Raw genomic sequence first — 10,733 nt, 5'->3', positions numbered from 1 at the left:
AAGGAACTGTGTCCAACAGAGCTATAGAACATAGCCAATATATATTGACAGAGGCCAGGAGCATATACATGGGACTACACTCTGAGAACTCTGAGGCTTGATCTAACTAGGGCAAAGTTGAACCTAAAATTGGATGAGGGAGAGGTTATTAATAGGGAAACATTCTGGGGATGCCCAGGTGGCTCAGTTGATTAAGCATCCGACTCTTGGTTTCAGTTCAGGTTATGATCTCACTGTTCATGAGTTCGAGCCCAACATAAGGCTCTGCACCGACAGCATGGACCCTGCTTGGGATTCTCTCTCTCTCTCCTCTCTCTCCTCTCTCTCTCTCTCTCTCTCTCTCTCTCAAAAAGAATAGGGTTCCTTGATAGCAAATGAGAATGATAGGATCGCAAAATAATATAGGCCAGATGGTAGTGCTTAACCATCAGAAGCAATGTAAATGCAATTATTGTAATAAACTATGAGGTTGGAATGGCAGCCAGAAGGGCCTGACTTGCAGAGAGATGGCTGATAGTACACAATGTTCCTAAAGGTAAGATGGCCAACATAGCAATTAAAATAAATCAAAGTGGGGAGATCAAGGGGCTGAGTCATGATTCATTGCCCAGCTTCTGGACTAGAACCAGCTTCCAGACCCGGAAACGAATGACTAATGGAGAGACCAGGTCTCCAGGAAGAAGGGCCCCATAACACCATGGCAAGTACAAGAGAGCAATGATTCCTTCAATCCTTCCCCCAAAGGGGTCCACTGCCATTTACTTGGGCAGGCCACACAGGGGAAAAGGAAATACTATCCAAGGGATTCAAGGACTTTAAGACAACAGGAATTCAGAAGTCTGAGATGAAATTGATTATAGGGGATCAAAAGCATCATTAGGGTCCTGCAGTTAGAGTGAGATGTACCAGCTCCTTTGGTTAAAAGAGAAAGGGTCTGAGGTTCGGATGTTTCAGAATCATGAATAGTTGTGAGTGCATTTGCTGGCTAGTAAGAGACCTTGAATGAAAACGACTGTAAATCAGGGATAAGGAGGCCTAAGGAAAAGGGCCCTGGCCTGGCTCAGCAACTGGAGCATTGTGACTCTTTTTTTTTTTTCTCTTTTTTTTTTAAGTAGACTCCTCAAGGAGCTTGAACTCATGACCCTGAGATCAAGACCTGAGCTGAGGGGCGCCTGGGTGGCGCAGTCGGTTAAGCGTCCGACTTCAGCCAGGTCACGATCTCGCGGTCCGGGAGTTCGAGCCCCGCGTCAGGCTCTGGGCTGATGGCTCAGAGCCTGGAGCCTGTTTCTGATTCTGTGTCTCCCTCTCTCTCTGCCCCTCCCCCGTTCATGCTCTGTCTCTCTCTGTCTTAAAAATAAATAAACGTTGGAAAAAAAAAAATTAAAAAAAAAAAAAAGACCTGAGCTGAGATCAAGACCTGAACTGAGGTCAAGAGTCATATGCTTAACTGACTGAGCCACCCAGGCACCCTTGGAGCATGTGACTCTTGATCTCAGGGTTGTGAGTTCAAGCCCCATATTGGGTGTAAAAATTACTCAAAAATAAAATCTTTTTAAAGAAAAAAAAAGGTCTAAGGGAGAAGCATTTGGGTGGACCTATGGGAAGGGGAATGAAGTACAAAGATCTTTATATCACATGTGTATTAGTTTCCTAGGCTGCCATAACAAAACACCACAGACTGAATGGCTTAAACAACAGAAATTTATTCTCTCACAGTCTAGGGGCTATGATCAATGTGTTTTCAGGTTTGGTTTCTTCCGAGGCCTCTCTCCTTGGCGTGCAGATGGCCTTTCCTCTGTGCGTAGATATCTCTAATGTCTCTCTGTATGTGTAAATTTTCTCTACTTATGAGAACACCAGTCAAATTGGATTAGGGCCCATTCTAACAGCCTCATTGTAAACTTAATCATCTCTTTGAGGGCCATATCTCCAAATACAGTCACATTCTATGGTACTGCAGATTAGGGCCTTAACATGGAAAACTTGGCGGGGAAGCAGGGGGAGTTCAGTCCATAACAACATGTTAATACATATTAGAGAGACACCACAGAAGAGTCACAGAACAACCAAGTAAACAAAATGACTCAGTCACTTGATAAGTCAGTCTGTCATTGACCACTCCAGAGCAGGTACAATGGTCCATAAAGTAATCATAGTGGGACTTTTCATGAGTCCAACAGCATAGATTCACACTCACCAAGCTTTTCCCATTTCCCCAAATTGTCAAAGAAATTTCATCAATTTACACTAAAACCAATGTGTATGAAGGTTCTTACCAACATTTTAGTTTTTTTCTTACCAACATTTTAAATTACCAATCTTTAGGTTTTGCCAGAGAGGGGATAAATTACTTTATTGGATTTTAATTTGTATTTCCTTGTGTTTGTATTTCTTACATTTATTGACCATTTGTGAATTGCTTGCTATTACTCCTGCCCATATTACTATGGGATTGTTCCCCTTTTCCTTATGGATTTGTAAGACTGTCATATATTCTATAATTTGTAACTAAACCAAAGTGAGTTCTCTCCTTGGTGAGTCAGAAACTGCACCAGGTTGAATTGTCACACAAACTTCATTTGCAACAAATGAGATCATGAGAAATAGCTTCCAAAGCTGTGACTCCCCAAGCAGTGGTGGATGGGTTCCTCTTACTTAGGCTTAGGATGATTATTTACTTAGGGAAGTCTTGTCACTGTACATAGAGGCGGACATAAGATTGCAGATGAGCCTTAAGAAAACATACACACATTGTATGCTATGTAAATGAGGATTGTGCTCCCCTCCTTCTGCAAAGATTTTAGTATTATAACGAGATAAAGGTAGTTGTCAGTCATTCTAGAGGACACTTCAGGCACAGGCATGAGTCCAGGTTTAAGTTCAAACTGGTCTGGGTGGTCTGGGCCAGCTGGAGGTCTCGTCAGGTTTGTTGCAAGGGTGCTTTTGCTTTCCATTTGCCTGAGTTAAAAGATAAGCTGGAAAGAAGAGCTTAAGGAGAAATATGGGGCAAAGGTCAGTAAGTACAAGCAAAGGGGGAGTAAAGGTCAGGTCTTGGGGTCTAGTTGGTGACAACATTAATCATCTGATTTGTTGATAATTGTGAATTGCTTGCTCTTGTTCCTGCCCATTTTACTATGCAGTTGTTTCCCTTTTTCTTTCTTTTTTTTTAAGTTTATTTATTTATTTGAGAGAGAGAGACAGCACAAGTGAAGAAGGAGCAGAGAGAGACAGAGAGAGAATCCCAAGCAGGCTCTGTGCTTACAGTGCAGAGGCTGATGAAGAGCTTGAACTCATGAAACCATGAGATCATGACCTGAGCCAAAACCAAGAGTCGTACACTTAACTGACTGAGCCACCCAGGTTCCCCAAGATTTTATTTTTAAAGTAATCTCTATACCCAACGTGGGGCTAAAACTTACAACCCCAAGATCAAGGGTCACATGCTCTACTGAGTGAGAGCTCCTCCCCTTTTTCTTCTGGATTTTTAAGAGCTGTCACATATTCTATACATTAATTATCTGTTAAATGCAATAAAAAAATATCATTTGCCTTTTAAGTTTAATGATGTCTTTTTTTTTCCTTTTTTTATTCCTACCTAATTAAATTAAATGGATTAAGAGTTTATCTACAGGCACCTGAGTGGCTCAGTCTGTTAATCATCCATCTTCAACTCAGGTCATGATTTCATGGTTCAAGAATTCAAGCCCTGCATTGGGCTCTCTACTGTCCGTGCAGAGCCTGCTTCTGATCCTGTGTCTCCCTTTCTCAAAAATAAATGAACATTGGGGCACCTGGGTGGCTCAGTCAGTTAAGCGTCCGACTTCAGCTCAGGTCATGATCTTGTGCTCTGTGAGTTCGAGCCCCATGTCAGGCTCTGTGCTGACAGCTCAGAGCCTGGAACCTGTTTCAGATTCTGTGTCTCCCTCTCTCTCTCTGACCCTCCCCTGTTCACTCTCTGTCTCTGTCTCAAAAATAAATAAATATTTTAAAAAAATGAACATTAAAAAAAAATTTTTTAAAGAGTTTATCAAAAAAGAGATTCTAACTTCTACCAGAGGAATAGATGGTACTGGACTTGCCTTCTGGTGACAAAGAACAAGAAAAGTGGACAAAATATATGAAAGAACTATTTTCAGACCTTGCACTAACAAGCAGTGTGGGACTATGACCCCTAGGGTAGGAAAACAAAGAAGATAGGCTCAAGCTGCATGTGAATAGGGTGAAACTCCAGAAGGTTGATCCTGGTCAAAGAACTTATCGAAGACAAACAAAGTCAGACACTAGTTAAAGTGGTAAGGACAGATCTTAACCAGTAATATACTATTGCAATAGGGAAGAGAATCCAGTATGAATTGAACTCAACTTTGATCAGTACAGAGGTGAATGGGCATTTTATTTATTTTTTTAAAGTTTATTTATTTTGAGAGACAGAGCTTGCTCACATGAGCTGGGGGAGGGGCAGAGAAAGGGAGAAAGAGAGAATCCCAAGCAGGCTCCACACTGTCAACACAGAGCACCACTTGGGGCTTGATCTCACAAACTATGAGGTTGTGACCTGAGCAAAAATCAAGAGTGGGATGTTTAACCAAACGAGCCAGCGAGGTGACTCCAAATTAAATTTTTTTAATGAAGAAAAAATACTTTTTCAGCTAAACAAAAGCTGAGAGATTTATTACCCTCAGATCTGCCAAAAAAATGTTTAAGAAAGTTCTTTATTTCTTTATTTTTGGAAGGTTCTTTAGACAAAAATATGATGATACCAGATGAAAAAGAGAACCAGAAATTGTAAATATGTGGATAAAAACAAAAAATACATAATTTGTAAATATATTTAAGAGATAAGTGACTGTTGGGGCACCTGGATGGCTCAGTTGGTTGAGTGTCTAACTCTTAATTTTGGCTCAGTCCATGATCCCAGAGTCATAGGATGGAGCCCCTCATCAGGCTCAGTGCTGAGCGTGGAGTCTGCTTGAGATTCTTTTTTTTTCTCTCTCTCTCCTTCCCTCTGCCCTTCTCCCCTCCTCACACTTGTTCTCTCTCTCTCAAAAGAATAAAAAATTAAAATAATAAAAATTTAAAAAGACAACTGGCTTAAAAATAAAAAATAAAAGATAATTGTTCATTTTTTTTAGCATTTTATTTTTAAGTAATCTCTGCATCCAACATGCGGCTCAAACTCACAACACTTCAGATCAAGTCACATGTTCTAAAACAAAAGAAAAAAAAGAGTCACATGCTGTATTGACTGAGCCATCCAGATGCCTGATAATTGTTTATTTTATTCTATTTTATTATTATTTTTGTTAATGTTTATTTTTGAGAGAGAGAGAGACAGAGACAGAGACAGAGCATGAGTGGGGGAGGGGCAAAGAGAGAGGGAGACAGAATCTGAAGCAGGCTCCAGGCTCCAAGCTGTCAGCACAGAGCCCGACACAGGGCTCGAACTCACAGACCGTGAGATCATCATCTCAGCCAAAGTTGGATGCTCACCCAACTGAGCCACCCAGGCGCCCCTTATTTTATCTTTTTTAAATTTGTTTATTCATTTTTAGAGACAGAGAGAAAGTGTGCACAAGCACATGTGAGAGAGTGAGAGAGGGGCAGAGAGAGAGGGAGAGAGAGAGAATCCCAAGCAGGATCCCCAATAATTAACTGTTTAAATAAAAAATATAGAGGGACACCTGGGTGGCTCAGTTGGTTAAGCATACAACTCTTGGTTTCAGCTCAGGTCATGATCTCACAGTTTTGTGGGTTTGTGGAGCCTGCTTGGGATTCTCTCTCTCTGCCTCTCCCCCTCCCATGTTGTCTCTGTCTCTCTCAAAACGAATAAACTTTTTCATAAAAAATTTAAAAATATAGAAATGTATTTTTAGGTAGACTCCACACCCAACATGGGGCTTCAACTCACCACCCTGAGACCAAGAGTCACATGCTCTACCAACTAAGCTACATGCCCCAGTAGAGATATACTTTGTAGTTTATAACATAAGTAGAAAAAAATGTATTATAGTAACAATAGAAAGAACAAAAAGAAAAGGAAATGAGGGGTGCCTACCTGGCTCAGTTGGTAGAGCTTGTAACTCTTGATCTTGGGGTTGTAAATTCAAGCCCCACGTTGAGTGTAGAGATTACCTAATAATAAAACCTTTTAAAAACTAACCATAAAAAAAGAAGAGAAGGAAATGAAGAAGGAGAACAGAGAATATAGAGGACAAAGAGAAATAAGGTATGTTTAAACCGTATCAGTAATTACATTGAATATTAATGGTCTAGAGTTTCCACTTCCGGCATGAAAGCATGAAGATTTCAGTGGAAACTGGTGAAAATTATTTTAAAACACCAACAACAATATTAAAATCTTTGGAAATGGCTGTAAGAGCTTAAGCAAAGAAACATTTATTAAAGAAAATCTGCTAAAACTCTATATAAACCGTGACAGTCTGTGGTATTTGAGCCAAGATGGGGCGGGGCACCAAGGTGGCTCAGTTGGTTAAATGACTCTTGATTTCAGCTCAGGTCATGATCTCACGATTTGTGGGATTGTGGGATCAAGCTTCACATAGGGCTCTGAGCTGACAGTTGGAGCCTGCTTGGGATTGTCTCTCATCTCTCTCTCTGCCCCTCCCCCGGCTCATGTGCGCTCTCTCTCTCGCTCTCTCTCTCTCTCTCAAAATAAATAAATAAACATTTTTTAAAAAGAGAGAGAAAGAGGGGCACCTGGGTGGCTCAGTCAGTTGAGCGTCCAACTTCGGCTCAGGTCATGATCTCACAGGTCATGATAAGTGCAGAGTCTGCTTCAGGTCCTCCGTCCCTCTCTCTCTGCACCTCCCCTGCTGGTGCACTCTCTCTCAAAGATAAATAAATGTTTAAAAAAGAAAGAGAAAAAAATTCACTCTCTGTCCCCCCACTCCCAGCTTAGTGAGACAGAAACTCTTCTCTAAACTGGTACAGCCAAGAACAAAAAGGTCCCCTCATACACCAGCTCCCAATCAAAGGGCTATCTTCTTGGAAGGGACAGCACACCAGCATTTCTCATTCTGCCCCCAGCTATCTGTTGCCCGTGCTAAGGTCTGGGTGAGAGCAGGAAAATAGAGGGAGGATTCCCTTCTTCTGCCCAGCCACCACTCCTTGGATGTGGTACAGATGAGACTACTGGGACCCAGATTGCTGTTGTGGCTCATGCACAGGGGTTCTGGGCAGAAAGGCAAATGAAGGAGATGTGGGCCTGCTTCCTCCCCTCATCCACCAAGCACTCAGCTTTTAAAGTGGAGATGTCACTCAGAAGTATACCACTGTGCTTGCCCCCAGCACCAGAATCATGGCTCAGAGATTTTGACAAGGGGAGAAGCAGACTATAGAACTGTGAGTTCCAATCATTCCCCGAAGGAATTGACTTCATTTGCAACTGACTATGGAGAAATTCAATCCTAAAAGCACCCTCAAAAACAGTGGAAGTTGTGGCAAAAGGCTACTGAGAGGGGATTGATAGTTTCATTGACAATATACGCTAAAATATATGCTAGCTATAACGCCAGAGAGAAATAGGGAAAGATATACCTAGAACGATCCCTCCTCAGGGCACCTGGGTGGCTTAGTTAGCTAAGCATCTGACTTTGTCTCAGATCATGATCTCATGGTTTTTGAGTTTGAGCCCCACATTGGGCTCTCTGCTGTTGGCAAGGAGCCCGCTTCAAATTCTCTGTTCCCTTCTCTCCCTGCCCCTCCTCCAGTCATTCTCTCTCTCTCTCTCTCTCTCTCTCACTCTCTCTCAATAAACAAATAAATAAACTAAAAAAAAAAAATGAAAGAACCATCCCTCCTGGGGTTAGAACACTGACTTCAGAAACTATAACTTCAGGGAGCCCAAATTTGATTTGATTTCTCTGTGAGGCAATTTATGCCCTAGTACTGTTGAAAATATAGCTATCAGTGGACAATTAGTGGAGCTTAATTGCTGTGTATGATCAGAGAAAGAGATAGTGAAAGAGAACCAAAAAAAAAAAAAAAAGCAGGGAACAGAAATTGCCTGTGAGAGTAGCCAAATTTGAGATTTAACCAACAAAGACTTCAAAGTGGCCGTTATAAATATGTTTAAAAAACATAAAAACACAGAGAAAAATAGCTGATTAAATTTTTGTAGCAAGGAGATTACAAGATGAACTTAGGACATGTTGTGTGGAGAATCAAAGAAGCTTTCAAACACCGATGAAGTTATGTCAGAAGTTCACAGAAGTTGATCTTGAAGGTGTTCCTACCGATCAAGCTAAATCAATTTGAGAACTGAAAAAAATGATAATTGCTACTGAATGAAACACACCAAATCTCTAAAAACCCATACCTGCAAATGGTATTCAAAGAGACAAAGCCAGAAAAAAAATATTTTTCACCTTTTGAAATAGCTACAAATCAAGCAGAAAGAATTAAATATCTTATCTTTTCATTAGGAACCATGTTTCATTGAAATTAAATTGCCCGAGGGTCACCTGGCTGGCTCAATCAGTAGTGCATGCAATACCCTTTTTTTTAATGTTATATATTTATTTTTTAATGTTTATTGATTTTGAGAAATAATAACATAAAAATGTTATTATTTATTTATTTGTGCATGCACACAGGTGGAGGAGGGACAGAGAGAGAATCTCAAGCAGGCTCTGCAGTACCAATGCAGAGTCTGATGTGAGCCTGAACTCATGAGATCATGACCTGAGCCAAGATCAAGACTGCGAGGTTTGGGGTGCCTGAGTGGCTCAGTTGGTTTAGCATCCGACTTCAGCTCAGGTCATGATCTCACGGTTCGTGGGTTGGAGCCCCCAATCGGGCTCTGTGCTGACAGCTCAGAGCCTGAAGCCTGCTTCAGATTCTGTGTCTCCCTCTGTCTGCCCCTCCCACACTCACACTCTGTCTGTTTCTCTCTCTCTCTCTCAAAAATAAATTAAGAAAAAGAAAAAGAAAAAAAAAGACTTGGAGGTTTAACCAGCTGAGCACTCAAGTGCCCTGAGCATGAGACTCCTAATCTCAAGGTTGTGAGTTCAAGCTCCACGTTGGACATGGAGCCTACTTAATTAAAAAAAAAAAAGAAGAAGAAGAAAAGAAAGAAAGCAAGAAAGAAAAGAAAGAAACTTAATTGCCCAAGTTGAGAAGAGAATATTCTTCTTTATCAAAGATGACTGGCTAATAAAGGTATACATAATGAAAATAGTTGAAAAACTATCATTTTCCAGCACTTAATTAAAAGATTATTAATTGGGGAGGGTGACCTGGATGGCTCAGTTGGTTGAGATCAGACTTCAGCTCAGATGATGATCTCACATTTCGTGAGTTCAAGCCCCACATCAGGCTTGATGCTGTCACTGCAGAGCTCACTTTGGATCTTCTGTCACCCTCTCTCTCTGTCCCTCCCCTGCTTGCTTGCTCTCTCTCCTCAAAATAAACATTAAAAAATGATTATTAATTGGTACTAATCATTTAGTGAATGGTTAATAGGGAACTGGACATTTGTATGTCCAAAGCAACCCCACTCAGATGACTTCCTGGTGGCAAGGTGAAGAAAAATATAATTTTCCAGTAGAGGGATCAAGCTATCATTTCACTCAGTCCAGTGATTAGCAAGGTCTAACTCTTCATTAATGGTGGTACAAACCAGTCTTATGTATTTCCTTAGGTGGTAGGGGGTAGAAAATACACAACATCACCCATAAAGTATGTTGGTTAAAAATGTTTAACTTGACCTAAGTATCTATCAACAGATTAATGGATAGAGAATAAATGGTATATATATTACATATTTATACATATATATATATATATATATATATATATATAATATATATACCATTGAATATTACTCAGCCATAAAAAAGAATGGGATCTTGCCATTTGCAATAACATGGATGGACCTAGAAGGTATTATTTTAAGTGAAATAAGTCAGTTGGAGAAAGGCAAGTACTAATTACCTTATGATTTCACTTCTGTGTGGACTCTAAGAAACAAAATAAATGAACAAACAAAACAGAAACAGACTCATAGATTAGGAAACAAACTATTGGTTACCATAGTGGGGATGGCTTAGTGGGGCAAGTGAAAATACAACACAATAAATAAGTCACGGGAATGCAAAGTACAGCATGAAGAATATAGTCAATAATATTATAACAACTTTGTATGGTGACAGATGTTAACTAGACTTATCATAGGGGTCATTTCTTAATGTATAAAAATGTCGAATCACTATGATGTACACCTGAAACTAATACTGTATGGCTATTGTATGTCAATTACACTTAAAATTTAAAAACACTTAATTTGAACTAATCAAGCCTTTACATCTAACCTCTACTTATAGGAAATAGAAGAACAAATTTAATACAGCTCATGAAAGCAATCAGAAAAATCCAATAAATGGGACAATATACAGGTAAACTGGCCCAGGTTCTTTAACAAGTGAGGGTAATAAAAAGAAAGAAAGGAGAGAACAGAAAGAAAGAGAGAGAGAGGGAGAGATGGAAGGAGGAAGGAAGGAAGGAAGGAAGGAAGGCAGGAAGGAAGGAAAAAAAAGAAAAGAAAAGAAAAGAAAAGAAAAGAAAAGAAAAGAAAAGAAAAGAAAAGAAAAGAAAAGAAAAGAAAAAAGAATGGTTAAAGTGGGGCACCTGGGTGGCTTAGTTTGTTAATCATCGACTCTTGGATTCGGCTCAGGTCATGACGTCAGGATTCGTGAGATTGGAGCTGATAGCAC

The 10,733-nt window shown here is 40.2% G+C and overlaps 1 long non-coding RNA gene across 1 annotated transcript; it reads left to right on the top strand.

Moving 5' to 3' along the window:
• The first annotated feature begins 8,936 nt into the window (after positions 1-8,936).
• Positions 8,937-10,420, top strand: LOC124525913 (uncharacterized). The gene is made up of 2 exons (XR_006965583.1): positions 8,937-9,180; positions 10,344-10,420. It is a non-coding gene; the product is annotated as an uncharacterized LOC124525913 (long non-coding RNA).
• The last annotated feature ends 313 nt before the right edge of the window (positions 10,421-10,733 follow it).

The sequence above is a fragment of the Lynx rufus genome, unplaced genomic scaffold, assembly GCF_022079265.1.
Source record: "Lynx rufus isolate CCGP_SWC_20201006 ecotype Redwood Valley unplaced genomic scaffold, mLynRuf1.p SCAF_10, whole genome shotgun sequence".
NCBI lineage: Eukaryota > Metazoa > Chordata > Mammalia > Carnivora > Felidae > Lynx > Lynx rufus.
This window is presented reverse-complemented; position numbering and strand designations above follow the sequence as displayed.